Source organism: Marmota flaviventris, chromosome 12 (assembly GCF_047511675.1).
Source record: "Marmota flaviventris isolate mMarFla1 chromosome 12, mMarFla1.hap1, whole genome shotgun sequence".
Classification (NCBI taxonomy): domain Eukaryota; kingdom Metazoa; phylum Chordata; class Mammalia; order Rodentia; family Sciuridae; genus Marmota; species Marmota flaviventris.
In genome coordinates, this window is record NC_092509.1 from 55,580,505 (window position 1) to 55,602,720 (window position 22,216).

At 34.6% G+C, this 22,216-nt stretch overlaps 1 protein-coding gene across 2 annotated transcripts in view; it reads right to left on the reverse strand.

Moving 5' to 3' along the window:
- The window catches only part of Smyd3 (SET and MYND domain containing 3), a 699,549-nt gene that overhangs the window by 488,837 nt on the left and 188,496 nt on the right, over positions 1-22,216 (reverse strand). Inside the window, exon 1 of one of the 2 annotated variants that reach the window (XM_034636160.2) lies at positions 21,059-21,158. The exons of the other annotated variant lie outside the window; for it this stretch is intronic. The gene's annotated coding sequence lies outside the window, so the exon portion shown is untranslated. Of the gene's footprint in view, positions 1-21,058; positions 21,159-22,216 lie in introns of those variants that run through there. 2 annotated transcript variants of the gene reach the window in all.

Sequence of the window (22,216 nt, forward strand, 5' to 3'; positions counted from 1 at the left end):
GAGTGGAGTTCATTTTCTTTCTATAATAATGTTACCCATCCTAAAAATAGTTCAGCTTTCCAAAGATACAAGTCCCCTCTGATTATCAATACCAACCATGACTGTGTGCAAGTATTAAAAATACTACCAGGTCTAAAATATACACACGGGAAACTGAATGAACATCAAAACCCAACTCTCCCTATTAAATATAAAGGAGAACTTTAGGAAAACATGAGGCAAAGTTTTATGAACAAATAAAATGTAAACATACTGAAAAAAGAACTGAAACTAGTTGCTCTGGTCAAAGCCCAGACATTTCCATCATTCAACAGATTTAAGTCAGCATACACTGATTAAGCAATTTGCTGCTCCCAAGGACATCCAATTCTAACAGGAGCCAAGATAAACCAGCAATTGTGATACATGACAGAATGAGAGGAGCAGTGGAAGGAAGCTCCACAGGAACCAGAAAGAGATAGTGAACTTCCTCCAGTGACAAGGGAGGACAACGTAACTGCAGTGGCAATGCTTTTCAGGTTCTAGTATAAATGACAGTGGCACAAATTAAGATTCACAAGTCTAATAAGTCTAAAACAATGAAAGTATGTTTTAATAAGATGGATGCACAAATTTATACTTCATGAGCATATTTTTGCCAGATGCAGTGGCGCACACCTATAATCCCAGCAATTCGGGAGACTGAGACAGGGATATCCCAAGTTTGAGACCAGACTCCAGCAACTTAGCAAGAACCTCAGTAACTTAGTAAGACTCTGTCTAAAATATATATATATATACTCTGTCTAAAAAAAAAAAATATATATATATATATATATATATATATATATATATATATATATATATATATATATAGGATTAGGGATTTAGCTTTTGGGAAAACACTCCTGGGTGAAATCCTCAGAATCCCCCCACAACAAAGAATAGCCTATTTAGTGAAAAATAGTATGTTACATGCTATAAGAGACACAACAATATTTTCAACATCTCGTATCCTAAACAATCCAGTTGGAAAGCAATCATATGTATTGTATTGTGAACTCCCTCAGCACATCTGATGTGTATTTTTATCTTTGTATTGCCATTCTTTTACACAAAGCCTATAACATCATTGGCACTAAATAAACATCTGGCAAATATGTGAAAATATAAAAGACTACAACACAAAATACAATGTTATATGTGCCGCTGGTAATCAGTATTAGAGAAGTCTAGGAGAGGAACACTGGGTATGCAAGGAAGATGAAGACATGAACAATTTTTTTTCATCCAGCATGCACTCTCCATATTTCTCAAGTAATCATCCTTTCCTCATTTTCTTCCTCTATGTTCCTTTGTTAACCAACTCCTAAGGCAGGCATGTGATCTAGGCCAAATAAATCAAAATACTACATTCCCATGGTTATAGCAATTAGTTCAAGAATGCCTACCTGACCCAATCCATGCCAATGAGATATAATCACAGCTAATTTGGGGAATTACATTTTAGCAACCAAAAAAAGTTATTTTCCTGCTGATCAGGTGCTAAGAGGTGAAAACTTAGAATTCTGCCCACTGCCTTGCCTGAGAAAGGAACAACTCATGAAAGGAAAGCCCACCAATGAAGAGAGACCAGCCCCCCAGATTTGGCAATGCTAAAGAAAGGCATTTTTCTGTTCACAACCAACAAATTCCTTTTCCTTCATTCAGTTTAGATGGGATTTTCTGTCATGTGAAGCTGTAAAAGTTTTCATGGAAAGATGGAATTAAAATCCATCACTGAAGAATATGAGGTTTTAATAGAGAGGGGAATTCAGGTGGAAGGAATTACACAAACAATAGGCAACAAGAAAACAGAAGACTAATTTTGTTATAATGATTACATCTTTTTTATTCACATTTGGGTTTTAATTTTAAGTAGAATGGGTTGGGGTTAGCTAAGGAGTTTGGGTTGATCAAGTTGGACTCCTCACATTTAACTAACAGGAGTTTCATGGTCCAGCTCAGATAAATTATTGCCATATGGGAACTGACACAGTATAGCTACAACTACAAGTTTTTCAACCAAAGGTTAAATCCAGACTTTAAATGTGTTAACAAGCATTAACACTAAAGGGCGGGGGCGGAGTGGGGGGGAATGACAGGAATGTACAAAGCAAATAAATAAGCCTATTGGACAAGATCCAGCAGTTAGATTTGTCACATAGGGGCTACATATAATGACCAAAGAAGTAAATTCAAATTTATATAAAGGTATGTAGACCCAAAAAAAGGTTTTCTTAACAACACAAACACATGATGCCAAAGCAACAGAAAATAACTTTAAAAAATAAAAATACAAACACTAGTGTTCTTCAAAGGAACACTATATAATGAAAGAAAGAAAACTCTAGACATACAGAGAAGTGATAGTATGAACTGCTATGATACTGAGCTCCTTTCACAGGAATACAGTAAAGTCTCACTTAACAACAGAGAAACATTCTAAGAAATGCATTATTAGGCAATTTTGTCATTGTATGTGTATCATGAAGCACACCTTCACAAACCTGAATGGGATAGCCTAGTACACATCAGGATATGTGTGTGGGGTGTGTGTGGGGGGGTGTGGGGCTGTGGAAGAGCAAGAGAGTGGGGGGACTGTTACTTCTAGGGCCATGATGGACAAAACAACATGAGATTAAATCAAGCACAAAAGCAGATTACCAGCATAATGAAGCATACTGAACTTTTTTTTAATAAATAAAAGGAAAATGCTCTAGAACAATGATTAAATTACAGTATAGTAAATATACAAACCAGTAACACAGTCATTAATTATCATCATTACTGAACATAACTGTATGTGCTATGCTTTTGTGTACCTCAGTGCAGTAGGTTTGTTTACACCAGCATCATCACTAACACATGAGTAACGAATTGTGCTGTAACCTTATAATAGCTACAATGTCATTAAGCAACAGAAATACTTCAGCTACATTATAATCTCATGGGACCACCATCAAATATACAGCTTTCATTGAGTGAATGTCCTATGGCTGTAGTTGTAGAGTAGATTAAAATAATTAAAGAATCCATACTGTCAAATCAGGTTGCCCTAGTTACTATCCAGGTTCCTCTATTCTATGGTCTTGACTCTAGATCAAACATTCTCATCTATAAAGGCTTGTTAATAATAAGCCTTGAGGGTTGTGAGGAACAATTCAGTCAATAATGTATTGTGCTGACAGGATCTTAAGATGGTGCTGAAGATTGCTGCCACTTGGTGTGCACACTCTGTATAATACATGGGTGCTGTTTAAAGCCACTAAGACTGTACTGATTTGCTATGCAGCTATAGAAAACTAGTACATTTACAAAACACTTTTGAACAGAGCATGACTCATAGTCCTCAATAAATTTCAACTATTATTATCATTATAGTATTCGAATGAAGTATATATTCTTATGCATTTAAAATGAGATTCTGATGACAAAAATTCAGGTTTTATCTATCATATTTGCTATCATAAGAAAGCTAACTATTATATTAATCTACTATAGTCTAGAATCCAATTGGAAATAACAAGTTAGGGATATGCACTGATATCTACTAGCCTAAAAATAAATTGAGAGATCACAAAGTTAATTTCAATGCATATTGGATTAGAAAATGCTTAACAGGGAGCAAGGCATAAAAATTTTATTGGTAAATGAAACCATAGTATTATATGTGTTATAGTATTAAACAATGGTACTATATTTCAGATGCTAGTAACCAAGAAAATAAGCCACAATGTAAAACATATTTGAATGAATTCCTATATACCACATATATAAAACAAATATAATAGTTAAAATCTGTAAAAAGCATGAAGCAAAATATAAAAAACTATAAGAAATTCCTATGAAGGTAGCCACAGTAAGTGAGGAAACTTACTTTAGTTTAAAAAAAAATCCTACTACAAAACATTCAGCAAAATAATAAATTTGGAAGAATTCTATGTGCACACATGTCACAGAAGTACATATTTCTCTGAATATTAGTAAATGACCAGCAACAGAAAACATCTGAAAATATGATAAAAATAGACTTCAATGAATATATAAGCAGGAAAGTATAGTGAGGAAAAATTTATCAGATTTTTATTATCACCCTCAAAGCTGAATAAACCAGAGCCCAAGGCCTATAACCCTACCAGCAACAACACTTGCTAAAACTGGGAGCATTTTTCTTCTTCCCAATCATCGATCACATCAATCACATAATCATCATTGCCTTAAAAATGTTACTTTGCAGTTCAAGCTCTGTAGAAATCTGTGACATTAAGTTTAAACTTAAATGTTCTTCCATTTGCTTTTCAGGCATAAGCTACAAATTAATAAATTTCTATCTGAAGAGGAATAGTCCTGTGATAAATCTCTGTGGGACATGGTTAACAGTGTTTTCTTTGTTTGTGTTTAAAAACTACTAAATAGATGTGAAACTAATCTATGTGAAATTTATGTTCCTGGGCTCTGCTATGAAAAGCAGCCTTGCTCAGCTCACCTGGAACCACCAGCATGTACCAACTGGGTCTTTCATCTCAGCAATAGGCACAGAATGCAGGCCAAAGTTCCATACAATTATTTGGAGTTATGAGCATGTATAACTTTATAGAAATGGTATCTATAATATAAGAAGTCATGAACATAAGAAGTACGATGTTGCCTCAAAGGTATGGGAAAAGATGTCTCAAATGTATCACAATAATCCCTGACTCCAAAGGAGTTCAGAGCTCAAATTTGAGAAGCACAGACTTCACTAACTGAAGCAATGATTATGGATTCTATTTTGCATTTATGCTAAAATCTTATAAGAAGATACAAAACTGCCACAAGAACAATATTGAACTCAAACAACAATTAATAGAATGACAGAAAACCTCATTTTAGCACAAGGCTCAGCACAAGAGCTTTCTTGTTATCGTCAATGTAACACAAATTCTCCTTTTAACATAAAGTATTAGGGGTCATGGTAATTTCACAGCTTTATTACATTCAAAAAAATGTAATGGTCAAGTCAGACTGCTTACTTTTTATAATATGCAGATAAGGGACACGTCCTCATAAGTGTTAAAAATGAATATTAAAGAGAGAAGATAAAGGAAATAAAGTCTTTTGAAGAATATAATTTGAAGTTAACATATTGGCTTCCACAGTTATATTTAGAAGAAATGATTCTAACTGAAATTGGAATTTTTATTAATACCGGAGAATTCTTAATTAGAAAATCTAATATGAAAGAATTTAAAATACTCTAAGGTTCCTTTCTTTCAAATGTATACAAAGTTAGCTTGTACTACAATTTTAAACTATCATCTTGTCTTAAAAAATGAGTATAATACTTTACAGTCCTTTAGTATGCTCCCGATATCTAATGGCCGAACTCAACCATGACCAACCCAAATTACTCAAGTTCTTATTCCCTGAAAGCTGATTGGTGAGCCAGATATCCATACCAGAGATCTATACAATGTTTTGGTGGCACCACAAAACATATTTCTGCTCCTGCCTTCATTACAAATCAGAACTGAAGGCTAATTTAACTGAGTTAAAAATATTCAACTAACTGTATCTTAAAACTTTACTATTGAGTTGGGGTTGTAGCTCAGTGGTAGAGCACTTGCCTCGCAAGCAGGAGGCCCTAGGTTCAATCCTCAACACCACATAAAAGTAAATAAATAAAGATATTGTGTCTATCTACAACTTAAAAAAATTTTTTTTAAACTTTACTGTAATGCTGTAATTTTTCAAAAACTTACATTTTTTAATATTTTAATGCTCATGAACTGAATAAAACTATATTCTAAAATTTGAATAATTTATTGGTATGATGAAACCACTAACAGGGCTTTTCTTATTATTTATTTATTTATTTATTTATTATTATTTGAAGTTCTAAGGATTGAACCATGGACCTGACATATGGTAGGCAAGTACTCTACCACTACGCTACATCCACAGTCCATATAGGGCTTTTCAATTGATAATCATGACAGTTGGTGCCTTAGTACAATACATAAGAGATCATACAACATACATAAAAATAAACCTACACCTTCAATTTGCTAAGGCATAAGTACTACCAAAATTAAATTTGTATGCTACTTTTAAGATATAATATTATAAAATTATGCTCTTCAAAGAATTAACTAAAGCAAACATTTGCTCAGATAAAAATCATTTGACCTCCTTTCTCCATCAAACTGGACATTTTCATCATGAAACTCAGTCACAGTTTGCCAAATCCTAAATTACTGTGACTTTATGGCCTGTGATACATTTCAAAACATACTGGTTGATTTAGATATCAATGACCTAACACCAATTCAGCTACAAGTAGTTTTGTTGAGCTAAAAGTGAAAAAGAGTGACTCAGCTTTTTTTTTTTCTTACTTGTAGATGGACACAATACCTTTATTTTATTTATTTATTTTTATGTGGTGCTGAGGATTGAACCCAGTGCCTCAGACATGCTAGGCAAGAGCTGTGCCACTAAGCCAAAACCCTAGCCCGTAACTCAGCTTTTTATTAGGAACAATACAACAACATTTTGGCAAAAAATAATAGAAGTATAATCACTCAACTTCTATTCTGAAATAAAAAATAAATGTTTTCACATTTTTAGTCTACATGAAAAATAAAAATAGGAAAAGTGAATTTTCTAACTGCTAAACTCAGTACTGAATTTATTCTTCCTTGGTGTCTCTGTTTTTTATATGTCAGCTATCTGCTTTTTAAAACTTTCTAATTTTTTGGTACTCAAACTACCTCAGACTTCTAACTATGCTTTCTCTTCACATCTTTGTAAAGACCCTCTTAAGTTTACTCTGAAAAACAGAAAGCAACATAAACTAACAAAAGCCATAGTCAAATTTCCCATTTGAAGACCACTGCTAACATGAATTGAGGGGCTCCTATGAGGAAGAGCAAGCAGTATGTGGAGTGCTCACATAGAATTTCAAGGCTCACTACAACCTCAGGCTGTAAATTTCAAAGAAAATCTCAAGTCAACTACACCTGACCAAAAATACTCACATTTATTTAGCATAAACTAACAGCAAAAAATCTCCTTGGAAATGTGGAGGGGGGGGGGGAGGCACACTCAACACTGCCAGTGGGACTGCAAATTGGTGCAACCAATATGGAAAGCAGTATGGAGATTCCTTAGAAAACTGGGAATGGAACCACCATTTGACCCAGCTATCCCACTCCTTAGTCTATACCCAAAGGACTTAAAAACAGCATACTAGAGGGACACAGCCACATCAATATTTATTGGAGCACAATTCACAATAGCTAAACTGTGAAACCAACCTAGATGCCTTTCGGTAGATGAATGAATAAAGAAACTGGTTTATATATACAATGGAATATAACTCAGCATTAAAAGAGAATAAAATCATGGCATTTGCAAGTAAATGGATGAAGCTGGAGAAGATAATGCTAAGTGAAGTTAGCCAATCCCAAAAAACCAAATGTAGAATGTTTTTCCTGATTTAAGGATGCTGATTCATAATGGGGAGGGGGGCACGTGGTAAGATTAGATGAACTCTAGATAGGGTTAAGGGGGAGGGAGGAGAAGGGAGGGAACATGGGAGTAGGAAAGACGGTGGAATGAGATGGACATCATTACCCTAAGTATAAAGACACGAATGGTATGACACTACTTTGTGTACAACCAGAGATATGAAAAATTGTGCTCTTTTTGTGCAATATGAATTGTAATGCATTCTGTTGTCATATATAACAAACTTTTTTTTTTTTAATTAGGAAAAAAAAACCTCCTTGGATGGGTTTCTCCTTTGGGATTCAGAGTCATTGAAGTCTGATTCTTAGTTCTGGGTTCTCCATTGGTCTTTCTGGAACAGTGGACATTAAATTCTAGAAAGTAAGCATAGATTCTTCCAAATATTAAAATATCTTATGCTGTAGTTTGGACGTTTAATGTCCCCCAAAGGCCAATGTGTCAAAGGACTAGTCCCCAGGGTGGGACTACTTGGAAATGGTAGAACTTTTAGGAGGTAAGGCCCAATGGAAGGTCTTTAGGTCATTGGGAGAGTGTCCTTAAAGAGAACTATGGGATTCTAAATCTGGATTTTTTGCTTCCTGGCCACAAGAAGACAGGTTTTAGTCTATTACATGCTATAATCATAATGTGCTATCTCACCAAAAGCAATGGGACCAATTGATTATGGACTAAAATCTCCAAAACTGTGAGCCAAAATAAACCTTTTCTAAGTTGACTATCTCAGATATATTGGTATAATGATGGAAAGTTAACTAATACACCTTCTATTGAAGGCCCAAATCAAATGATCTCCCACCCCAAATCTCCATCTCAGGACTGTTATCACCATTATCATTGTCTGTTGGAGAATATTCGGAGTGCCTATTATGTACTAAGTATGAATTTTAATTCATACAGTGGACAAAATTAAAATGAAGACAGTGGCAACACAGTCATGCTTTCAAGAAACTTTCTCCATATACACATGCATATATGTATGCACATGTATATATCTATATGGGTGTATATCTATATATACGTGTGTGTGTGTGTGTATTATTTCTCCAACAAAACAGGACAGAAACTAAGTCTTAACTATTCTTTTTGCACATTGTGCTGTGTATAGAGTCCATACTAATTTGTTGAAATGAAATATATTACGCTGGTTCTTTCTCACCTAAAATATCCAACTAAAAATGCCACTGCTTTAATTTGACCTTATTTCTTCACTTCTCTAATATACTATATAGATAAAAGGAGCTTAGGAATAGCAAGTCAAACCAATTTTCCTCCCTTCTTTACTGCCAACATATAAAACTAAATATGATAGTGACATACAGTGCAGGGGAAACAGTTTAGTCCCAGAAGTAAGCCCTCTTAGCCAACTGCAATAGCAATCTCTAGAAAAGCCGCCTACCACACTGAAAATTCAAAACAGCAATATCATATGATACTTAAGAGGAAGAATGGTTCTCATTTAAAATTTATGATAGCACAAAGGCACTCCAGAATTTTATGTTCAATGTACTGAATAGAAAGCAGCTGTTAGGCAAAGAATGATTAAATGACTTCAAAGTGAGAGAATTAATCACATTTTCTTATACTTGGAATTCTGCTGTCACTTAAAAATAAAGACAGAAAGAACTGCTATGTCAACATTTTTTTAAAAACATCAAAATAAGTGCCCAAACTAGTATCCATCTAGAAAAATGGAAAACTACTTATGTGCCTAAAAATTTTAAAAGCTTAATTACACTAAAAATTTTTTAAAGCACCTATTCCATATTAATATAAGTTACAGAATGTCAAGGTTGTTTCTAAAACCAGTAAGAATTTTTTTACTTGTTAAAAATATTAAATGTTAACAAGTATACTGACTTACAATCTTCCCACAGGCTTTCCACTTCACAGAATAGGCTCAAATTCAAGCAAAACAATGCATTTATCAAAACATGCTATCACATTATGACACGGATGAGAGAGCAGATACAAAATACATGCAGACAAGAAAGTAAGAGCAGGCACTTGGATGATTCCACTCCTCTAGCCAAACTACAGTACAGGAAACTGGCCAGTTTACCCCAAATGGGCAAGAGGAAAGAACTAAAAGCTCCAATATTTAAAATATATGACAACTAAATCAAATGGCTATGTAAAGATGAACAGCATTATGATTATGACTCTTATTTCTTCTACTTATCACAGAGAAAATTTCAGAATTCTATTGTGCTTCGAACACTCTGTGTCTACTGTAGTTCTAAAAACCGGCTTAAGTAATTGAGTTTTGAAATCACATTTAGAGAAGAGCAGGCTGAACTGTGAGACAGGTATTTCCCATAAGAAAAGCTCCCTGGGACACTAACAAAGTTAAGGAATGGAGGAAGCCACTTGCTGAGACATGGCCTTCATGGCCAAAAAGGCTTTAGGAGCTAATCTCATCATATTCTTCCCCTGAATGACAATTTAGCAAGAGCTAGAAATATATTCTAATTTATATATATATTCTAATATATTTCCAATTCTAGAAATATAAATGCAAAGGAGCACCAAGTATTTGGTGAAAATCATTAAAGAAAAAATTGGAAGAAGAAGAAGGAGAAGGAGAAGGAGAAGGAGAAGGAGAAGGAGAAGAAGAAGAAGAAGAAGAAGAAGAAGAAGAAGAAGAAGAAGAAGAAGAAGGAGACAGATTGAAGTAATTACATATGTGACTTTCTTTAGAGAAAACCATCAGTACATGCCTGGAAATCTAGGTTTTTGAAACACAGCAATGAGCTTACTAAAATAAACCTCCCTTCACAAAATATTCATAACAAAGCCCTGTTAATCTTCATATTTTGCTAGTTCATGTAACCAGATATATCATTTATAGAAATTAAGACTGCAAGCAATATGTTCAAGAAAAATATGCTGTACAGTATGGGATTTAATTCTATGCTTATTATTTTGTTATAGAGCAATTAGAAGTAATTATTAGTAATGTGGCAGCTCCAAGGAAGAAGATCTACTTTTTTCAAAATTCACTAATCCTTTGATTCTTTTCAGTTTTATTTTTGAGACACATAATAATGTGACATATTTATGGAGTACAACATGATGCTCATACATTACATCCACACATATACATGTGAGGGGGAGTATATAATGATCAAATCTATTTTTTGATTCTTCATAGAGAGCCAGAGTGATCATAGATAAGACTACCTGAAAAGACAGAGTAAGAATGAACTGGGACAGGAAAGATATCCAAAACCCCTGGGTACAAGGCATTGCCCTTCATTTTCAGCAGCTACTCAACTTTGATGGTCTGGAGCTTTTAGCTACCCTTTTGCAACAAACCAGCCAAATCGTGACATTACACCACACTGGAGGAGGAAAATAAGAGATGTGCCTGCTCTTATGTTCCACCCATTTATATTTTACACTCTCATCTTTCCATTCCTGACATAATGGGACAATGTCTAAGGGAGCTCAGAAAGGTTTCCCAGAAAAGGTAATATCTTGAAGAATGAAAAGTTAGAAAAACTTGCCAGGAATAATAGAAGGAAGTGTATGTGCAAAGGTTGGAATAAGAAAAGGAATCCCGAGCTTTAGAGGAAATAACCACATGGCAAAGCTTTAAAAAACTCTGAAGCCTACTCAACTAATTGCTGATGACTGTCAGTAAATATGTGTCCTATCAATAATCACACTTGTTGAGAGGACTTTATTATTTTGGAATTGAAAACATAAAGTTGTTTTCAAAAGAACTTTTAAATGCCAAAAATCACCCAAGTTTAAACATTCCTCATCATGTGGAAAATACCCTTCTACTCCAATAAACTAACAGATTATTTTTAAGTATACAGAATATAATGCCTTTCATCCCCAAAAAGCAAAAGAAAATTCCCCATCACTTTGCAAGATTCTCTTTGCTTAATCTAAGGTGGGAGGAAGTAACAAACATCGTTCCAACATCATTGATAGAAGGAAAATATGTTTCACACAAAAAATATTTCTGTCCCATTGCTACGGCACTACAGAAAAGCTAGCTTGCTGCAGCCATTAGTAAACATACATGGATGTCTTCCAGGAATGGATTTCCAAAATCTGATCACATCTTGTAATTATCTAATTATCAAACCCAGAAGTGTTGACAAAGCAGAAGCCCACTCAACTCCCACACGATTATTACTCAAAGCTAAACTACGTCCACCAAATCAGAATGACTTACAGGCATTAACTCAGGAGTCAAAGGAACACAAAGATTTCCACCTCCCTCACTTATACTTACACACACACACACCAGCCATAACCACACCTTGCAAACTTGTCACTGGCTTTGATGACCACTCCTTGTGTGTTTCATGTACAATATCAGCTTTACAAACTGGTTTAAAAATATCTCAGTTTGGAGCTGGGGTTGTGGCTCAGTGGTAGAGCACTTGCCTGGCATGTGTGAGAACCTGGGTTCGATCCTCAGCACGCATATAAATAAATAAATAAAATAAAAGATCTAAAAAAAAAAATCTCAGTTAATGAAAACTCCCCATCTAGAGAATGCGCTCACATTTATTTGCCCACATTTATTTGCTATCGTCATGGCATCATTACCTTGACCTCCCGAGTAGCTGGGATTACAGGCATGCACCACAACATCCAGCAAAGAGGGTTTCTCTTAATGAAACATCTCTGTATAAGCAGTACCTTGAAAATTTTTTCATATAAATATAATGAGGAAAAGATGGAGGAGCTTCAGTATTGAACTTGATGAACCTGAAGTTAAGACAGAGTGTTCAGATAGATTTTCATTAATAAGTAGACAATATGGGATTAGATCTCAGGAAAAAAATGTCAAGCATGGAAATTAAGTATGGTTGTTCTGAAAACACAGGCAGGCAAGTAAAACCACGGCGGCAGAATATTGTTATTTAACAGATAATAAGAGAAAAATCAGTAAATGATAATTTTTTAAACACAGTGTTAAGAAAGTTGGAGAACTGGAAGCAGGTCATGCTACATAAATCAAGTAAAAAAATTCTAGCTGGGCATGGTGGTACATGCCTGTAATCTCAACCACTCCAGAGGCTGGAGCAAAAGGATCACAAGTTTGAGGCCAGCCTGGGCAACTCAGTAGGGCCCTGTCTCAAAATAAAAAAAAAATAAAAGGTCTGAGGATGTAGCTCAGTGGTAGAGTAGTCGACCTGGGGAGGTAGAGTGTAGGGTGGAGTACGGGGTGGGGTGCAGGGGGTGGCGCCACAAGAGCGGGTGGGTAGAATTAAGGTTGGACAATATTACAACTTAAGATCTGCATATTTAAAGTTTAAATGCATATTGTTTTATGGAATCTTAGACAAATGGAAAAATAATAAAATTCATAGCATAGACACCTCTAATTACAAAAGACTTCTGAGGCACCAAAACAACATACATTTCCAACTTCTTGTGCCATTTAGAGAAAAAAGAGCTCAGGATACCAACCAGCAACTTACACAGGTCTCGCCAGATACTCTGTTAGCTTTGCTATGTAAACAATGTACTGTCACTACAGGGGAAGGGAAGGAAAGGAAAGGAGAAGAAATTCTGTAGACGGTATATTTAGTCCTAATCTTAATACAGGAGACCTTAATGAAACATCTCTATATAAGCAGTACCTTGATAATTTTTTCCTATAAACATCAAAACTAAAACCAAATGTCAATTAAAACTTGAAGTAATGCCCACAACTGCAAATTCTGATCACATGCTATAATTTCAATGCTTTTCTTTTTTTGACAAGTATTTGTTCCAAAATAATATTTGAGAATTATATTCTTATGCCATTAATGTCAGGTATAAATGTTAAGGTCAAATAAATACCCCAAGGGGAGGGGGGTGCTGAGAAAGCAAAAGAGGATTTTTCTCTATATGGTATAAACAGTCAACTGCATTATACAATATTTTAATATATAAATGTATATATCCTTAGAACTATAGGAAAAAAATAACCAGTGATGGCTTGGAAACAATATAGGCTCAGGCTGTAAGACTCTTAAATAATTAATGTTTTAAAACACAGTACTTCAAAACTATAGAATTCAGATTTTCAAAGGAAGCTTAACACTATGCAAATTCCATTTCAATTACTTTTATTTTCACCTAGACCTATGGTGGCATCAGGGCAGAACTATTTGCTATGAAAAACTCCCCCTTCTCAACCAGCACTTATGTAAATTTGAATACATGAGAGAAAAAGGTGTGTGAGACAGAAATAGCGGGTTTCTTGATTAATTTACCACATTGCCTACAGCAATATTTTAGAATTAGAAAAATATTATCAAATATTTTTTACTTCCCTCATTCTGGATTCTGCTCCTAAGGCTTATAATAGTTCATAATTAGAGCTCTCACACAAAACTTACAAAACAGAATGAGGCATGTAGGAATATAAAGGAAATCCGAAGTTAAGAGAGCCAATAAAGCTCTGATTCCTTTACTTAAAAACCTGTGATAAATCCCTCAGTTGTCCCTTGATCTATTAACATAACACACAGATCAGTGTCATTGTCCAGTACCTATTGGCTTCTTGGTGAGTGTGAGCTACAAAGGGAAGACTACAAGAAAAATCCACACACTGGCAATTTGTAATACAGAAATTTATTTATAACTGAGTAATCTGAAGGGAGGGTATCCAGCTGGTTTAGAAAGCCACAATCTTTAAATGCAGACATACAGAAACTCTGAAATTGAAACTCATCAACATAGAGACAACCCAGTCTAGTTTCAAATACTGTTAAGATTAACACCATTGCATAATTTCTTAATTTTCTTGTTTTATATAGACAACTTCCAATACAAAGAATAGATACTGCTGAAAAGCTGTTTGTAATTTAACTTCTGTTTTCTGTATCTCATTTTCACTTTGATTTAGCAGGCAGTTGAACACTAGGGCATCAACCAACAGAAAGAACATTAGGTTGACTTTAGAAGACAAACTCTAGCTTTTTCTCTATTGCTAGGTGACTATTTAACCTTCTCTGAGCAGCAATTGATACATCATGGGGAAAGAGAGAGGAGGAAAAGTGGGCAGGTTACAGGATCAGATAGTTTCTGTGATATTCTCAGTCCTAAAATTGTATGGTTCTATTACACTTAAGGAAAGAACTAGAGGAACATGACTCCTATTCTCATGAAGTTTACAATCTTAAATTTGAACTTAGGAAACAAAGACATACAATTTATTTAAAAAACAGAGAATATTCATGGTTGCCAAATGCTTGGCGTAGAAAATGCCAGTCACTAATGATTCCATGATGTACCATGAGTATCATAGATTCACAAACTCAAAGAGCACTTTTTATATTATCTAGTCTTACTTTTTACTTCTACAGACAATCAATCCTGCATGTAACTCTAATGCTGAATGAAACTCTTCCAGGGAGAGGTGGCTTTAAACTGAACTAGGGCAGCCTGATACATCCTTGAAACACTCTAATAATAATGTTTTTTCAAATGTTAAACAATAATCAGTGTGCCCAATATGTTATGGCTTTCTGTCCTTTCTTTGTCATATTTTATAAATGAACACTTATTTGAATATGTCTCTTTAAACATGTAACACTGGGAACTGAACATTAAAATTTTAATGCAAATCAATCTTTGCAGAGAGAAGGGAGACTATTTTCCCCTTGATCAGAACATATATTCTTAATTTGGTTTAGAGAAAACACCCCCAAATTCAAATCCTTGTCTTATTAATATGCCAAGTCACCTTATTTTCCACATCAAATGGTAATTATTTGATTTCTTCCCTCAATAGTTTCACTTTATTTCTGCCTATTAAAAAAGTTAATAGAGCAGTTTAATCACAATTTTTATCACTATTAATACAATACCTTTGCAACATATTTACTTTTTATCCTATAGAAGGTCCTTCTCATTTGTAAGAAATTACCAAATTGCAATATAAAGTCTTTGTGCAATAACTGATAATCTAAGAATAAAATCTGAAGTATCAAACAAAAAGTTTGAACCTGAGTTACACAAACTATTTCTAATAGAAAATTATATCTGTAGGCTTCACTTGGAGGGGAAAATAACAAAAATTATATCTTTAGTTTAAAAAAACCTAAGAATATAATTTTAAGTACATAAGACACTAATAAAATACATGTTTTTATACTTGACAATTTTATTTCTTTTTCTCTGCATCTCTTCTACAATATTACTGAATTGAAACATTATTGAAGTTATTGAATTATAACATGTAGGAGTAAAAAGAAATAAACTCAAAAAACCATGTGTTTACAAATGTGACTTGCAGTATAAAACTATAGAACTAATGGCTTATTAAAATGTTTTCTTACATTTTAAATAGTAAGAGGCAAATTTTTAAAAAGAATATTAGGTAATAATATGAAAATCTTCTTAAACAAAGACTCATTGGCACAGGGTCATGCCCTTTGTAATAGAGACTTTCTCAGAACAAAGGAAAGATAACATGGCACCATCAGTTTCAATGTGCACATTCCACAACTCTGTTGTAACACAGTTGTAACTCAATAGTATAGGAATAGAATGCCCAATGAATGTGTATTACTGTATATGGGAGACAAGGAATTAGCATGAAAAGAGGAACTAAGAAGCAGTATATAAGGCAACACCTCCTACTTTGAGTGCTCAGCTTTTGGACACTAATCTGCTGAGCCAATGCTGACACTGATAACCATGGCTTTCTGTGAAAGCCCCCATGTCCTTTCTGTCTCTCTCTGAGAGAATCCTGCAACACCTTCACTGATTGCCCCTTGGCCCCTTTAGGTTACAATGGCAGAGCTGAGAAGCTGAACATAAGTATGTGAGGAAATGTAAATGTTAATGAGCTCAAATTAGCCACTCCATAAGGTTTACATATCTCACATCATCATGCTGTACATGATAAAATATAGAATATTTTTGTCAACTTTAAATAATTCATTTTTTAAAAAAGAAGCTACCATAGAGACCACAAGTTGAGCTCTCATTGCACCCTGCAATTATAACCTACTTTTGTCTCATGGCCTGCAAAGCCTAAATATTTACTACGTGAACTTTACAGAAAAAATTTCCAAAACCTGCAATAAGTAATACGATTCACCACTGCTGAGGAACTAAACATAGCTGTGGTCTCTATTATCTGTCAACTAGCTTACTGAATTTTATGAATCTTACCATTATATTAAAGATTCCTGTTGGCCTATCTTCCATACTAATAGTTTATATAATTTTTAACAATATTTATCTAAGTATTCTCCACAAAACAAAAAAGTGTGCAATTTTTATGTGTTCCTCTTCCAGTGAACAATTAAACACCTACTGCATACCATGAAAGCTGCTATGAATTCAAAATAAATAAAATGCAGTTCCTGATTCCAAGTCACTTTTTAGTAGGGAGTAATTACCCCAGGAAAGATTTTTGCCACTAAAGGAAAAGCCAAAACAATGAAAGTAACCTCTGCTGTTTCACAATGACATGTTGTCATTTTAAAAATATCACCTTTATCTGAATTAATGGCAAGTTATAAACTCAAACAGATGAGGCAACAAGGCTTGGCAAACATGTTTATCCATCAATACTTTTAATCAAAGCATTAACCCATACATAAGCAATTAACCTTGACTAACCCAGGTATAGATGAAAATGCTGACAAAGAACTTACTAATTATCCTTCCCAACTTCTAAAGTTAGCTGGCATCTGGTCTTTAACTAAGATAAACATACACCAAAACATCATAGGTTATTTACACATAAATCAAATGGCTGAAAATGAAAAACATGATAAGTAAATATCATCATTAAAATTCTAACAATAACTCTTATTTTATTTTGAAAGCCCAAGTGTCCTACAAATAACACTTTACTTGAAGGTTGAAGATCATTTTTGAGAATAATTGTCTCTTGAATCTACTTAGGGACTTAATCTGCTGTAATAAAGAAAAAACATATAAATCATAAGTGCATCACCAGTTCATAGTAAAAATGCCAGAATCTGTGTACAGTTAAGTATCTTGGATGTTTGCCTGCTTTACTTAAAACCAGCAGAGAAGTATAATCCTAATAACTAAGTCTTCTAGCAGCTGTTCTGAGCAAACAAGAGAGATACTTCATCTAGTAGTTACCACCAAATGTACAGATAACATGCACCCCGGTGACTGGAGGTTAGCAATCCCAGTGTGTCTGCTCGCTCTCAGTGTTAAATATTTAATGGCATATTTTTTCTTAATGGAACCCAGGCACATCTGATCAGTCACTGGGATCATTTAGTAATGCAGTCAAAGTTATCATACTGCCATTTCACATCAACTTTGTAATTAGATAATCCATCACTTTATTAATTCAAAAGATTGCTTTCTTTACTACTTTATAGCATGCTTCAGTAGTAAAACCCAAGTGAGCTCATCAACAAAAAGGCTCTAAAATTTGGTCCTATATGAACTTGAAACCCTCAAGTGACAAACACACACACTCCTGACCTTTCAGAACAACAACAGAGGTAATATTCTGCCCACAAATTAGACTATCTGCAATAATGAAGTAATAGGGCACAAGCATATTTAAAATGGGATGGTCAATGGAACTAAAACTAGAAGATTAAAAGCAGCATATATCATGATCATCTTCCTTCCTGCTTTTTAGTGTGGTGCTCTGCTCACTAAAGAAGACAAAGAACACCAAAAGATGGTTATTTAGTAATTTTCCCCCATGCTAATTTATATACTTTATAAAAATTATGGTTTTATGGCAGAATATCAGATAAATTCTTCATTAACATTCTTGGTCTTAGAGGTACATGCATGCTAGCCAAAGTCAAGTATGTAACCTTGAATATAATATCATCATTGTTTTCTTTGGCCTTATTTCTAACATATTTCAAAAATATTAAATCACTATCTCTTCCCATATTATAAATTAGGAAGATTCTTGATTTAACGCTTTTTCCAGTACTTCTCCAATAAATAAGTATTCTCTCCCCGCCCCCCAAAAAAGAATTTACTCAGCATGAAACAGCATAAAACTTAAGTATCACAATACAAAAATACCTTCTAATATACCTTTTCAAATCTATATAATCACAGTATATATTACAAAACCAGCTTAGTTAATAGCACTAAAAATTAGATTTCAGAAAGGCAAGCTCTGGAGGTCACATACATGCCCTAAAGAATAAAAATAACATGCTACTAAGAGAATTATTATTTCATTTGAAGGAAAAAGGGAGGGAACATCTTCTCAAACAGATGTGGAATTTCTAATCAAAAAATTCTGTGGCAGTTGCACAACACTGTAAAATTAAACAGTACTTTGCAGAGCTCTAGAAATGCTAACAATGACATATGTTTTGTGGTCAAGAAGGTCACTTTTATTCTTGTTGCTTTCAACTTAATGTCTGTTTTTGAAACAGTTCTATGTAACCCATCTATTTTCTATTTTATTGCTCAGATCTCACCACATTTCTAATCAGTCTGCAAAATACATTTTTATAAAAGAAAGTTATAAGTGCAGAAAAAAACAGATGTTTTTGTAGAACCCTATAAAATAATCCCTAAAAATAGAAAATAATCTCAAAACCAGTTTGCTGAAATGAAGTTTAGCCTATTAATAAGCATCACCAATAATTATCAATGCACATTTTAAGGCATGGAATAGAAAAATACCACACATTTTTTTATTTCAGCAAATTAGGACATCTGAAACAATCTTATAATTTAATTTCAAATTCTTAAGATACATGTGTCAGAAAGATTTCATTCATCATAGGAAACCAACTTTAACATTTTGTACATGAAATCCCACAAAATTACTCTGAAATCACAGAGCTATATGAATGCAAGCAATAATAAATTTCTGACCACAACAGCTATACACTGGAACCAAAAGAGCTTATTAGGGGAAAGACGCTATTGACTATTTGTAAAATTTCTTCTCATCAAGACAGGTAGTCCTCAGTACCTCAAGAGACACCAGCACTGGGCACAACTGTGAGCAACCATCTGAAACTCTGGTTTACAATCAGCTACAGACTGTGCTCTGCTAGATGATAGCACAGGGAGACATAAAACACTGGTGTTTTATATTCAATGCCAATAAAGTGGGGAGGTCAGGGCAGTAGTAGTAGAAATTAATGATATGTGTCAGACCCTCAGCTATGCACCTTATGGTTAATCCTCACTCTTATCTGTGAAGTAGATAATATTATTATTTTCATTTAAAGATAAACCAATTGAGATTGAGAGAATTTCACTTTCCTATCTGGAGAAAGCCACTGTACCATTACACTACTTGGCTTCCATTTCAGTCTGCCCTATCACTAACTGCAATTTTCAAGCCTTAAAGTTAATATTTATGATTAGTAGAAGAAACAATTTCTATACCTGTAGTAAATAATTAGTACTTAATCAGTAGATCAAATCATGTCAGTTGTCACTCCAAAATAAATCCATTTCAAAACCTACCCAGAAATTATGTTTGAAAATAGAAGTGAAAGAAACAAAAGCGCAGAGTGGGAAGGAGGAGGCACTTGTAGGAATAGAGATATATGTTTTCTCTAAACAAATACAAAAAGAGCTGGCAGAGATGAACTTGGCCTTTATTTTTCACAAGTATATAAATAAGCATGTCTCTCTAAAAAACACCTCCAATGCACATCCCACACTTTGGACACCTTTGTTGCTGTCAGTGGCATTTACCACCTTCTATTCCTCACACTACTACTTCCATTCAACCACACACTGCCAAGGAATACAATGAAAGTTTTAAAAAACGAGAGAGAGAGAGAGAGAGAGAGAGAGAGAGAGAGAGCGAGCGAGCGAGAGAGCCCTATTGTGCAAATAAAGCTGCTGGAAGTAAATTTCTTCAGCCTTCTTCTATCTACCAGATCAATACTCTGAAGCTCCTCCTCTATAGAAATTCTGCAGGCACATCAGTTTCCCACACCAATTTCCTATTACCATCTAACACAAAATATTTTAAACATCAAACTTTCATCACAACTCTTACTGGAATTATTAAATGTAAATGAAACCTGTATTCCACAGGTGACATTTCCTTTCCCTGAACCTGGGGAAGAATCCTCAGCACCACCTCACACCCCACCAGCATTTCTATACCACTGTATGTAAATGATTCTCAACACCATCCTCTCTTCTGGAATTCATGTCAATTTCTACGTCCAATGTGAAATCCTCCTTGACCACCACTAGAAAGACTTCTCCTTCCTACCTCTCTTGTTACTTAACTTTTCCAGCCCAGCAATGAATTCATAAGTAAACAGAATAAATTCACAGTAAAATCCTACTATCTAAAACCCAACTGTGGTTCATGTGTGTGTTTATGTTGGGGTGGGGAATTGGTGCTAAGAAGTGAGCAAAATGGAGGAATATGTGAGAACAATCCATAAAACAACCACACAGTAAGGTCTTTGGAGTAATGGCAGAAGAGTTTTACATGTGAAACCAAGACTAAACCAGCAGAAGCACAATGAGCTGAGAACCCTGTTCAACAGAGAGATACATTGTTTTTCCACCAGAAACTCAAAAAGAGTGTTTGTAAACTTCTTACCTTCTAGGCATGAATCACAAGTTTTCATTAGAAAAGGCATCAGCTGAGGTAAGAATGAAACATGCTCTCAGGATTAAGAACTTTTCATCCTCTGCTGACCCACTTCCTCTCAAGTCAAGTACAAGTCTGGAAAAGCTATAAATATCCTCAAATAAGACTCTTGACAGGCTAAGGTTTTTATTTATCTTGATAGATAATTTCCAGATTTAAAATTAGCTACCTACTCCTATTATCCTTACCAAGAGTGCTTGGCTTATACTACCTCTGCTGTAAAAAAAAGGCCCATTGATTTACTAATTGAATTCATTAGAACACTTCTCAGAGGACCAAGAAGTTTGAAAACAAAAGATTGCCAGGTGCAGTGTGCATGTCTATATTCCCAGCGTGGAAGTCCCAGGCAGGAGAATCACAAGTTCAAAGCCAGCCTCCGCAACTTAGTGAGTTCCTCAAGCAACTCAGCTTGAGGAAATTAAAAAAAAAAAAAAAAAAGGTGTGTGGGGGGGCTGGGATTGTGGCTCAGCGGTAGAGCGCTCTCCTAGCACGGGCGGGACCCGGGTTCGATCCTCAGCACCACATAAAAATAAAGGTATTGTGTTGTGTCCATCTACACCTAAAAAAACATATATATTTTTTAAAAAGGCTGGGGATATGGGTCACTGGTTAAGTATCACAAAGGACTAACTGTAATAAGTGGTGGAAAAATTTAAAAAAAAAAAAAACGGAAAAGAATATCTGTATGAAATCTAGTAAAAATATTAGATGTAACACAAGTTTGAATATTACTGAAACCAGGGGATGGAAACAGTTCCTCATACTGGTCTTTTTAATTGTTGTATATGTTGGGATATGTTAGGAGATATCCATAATCGAAAAGTCAAAAAATAATTAGGCTAGAAACAAATTTAGAAAAGCTCTTAGAATTCCATATGCCTTCAGGGACAATGACATGGACTAAAATGAAAACTTAACATTTCCAATACCTGCCCTGAACTTTAGTGAGTATAAAAGAGAGGGACCAAAAGCAAAAGAGAAAACAAGATCTTGTTTATTGAGGCCAGGCAAAGCCAACCTTCTTCAAGGTGTAAATTCAAAAGTAAGTTCTTTAGGCTGAAGAAGGCAGGTCCACATGGAACTATCCTGGACTGACAGTTTGTACAT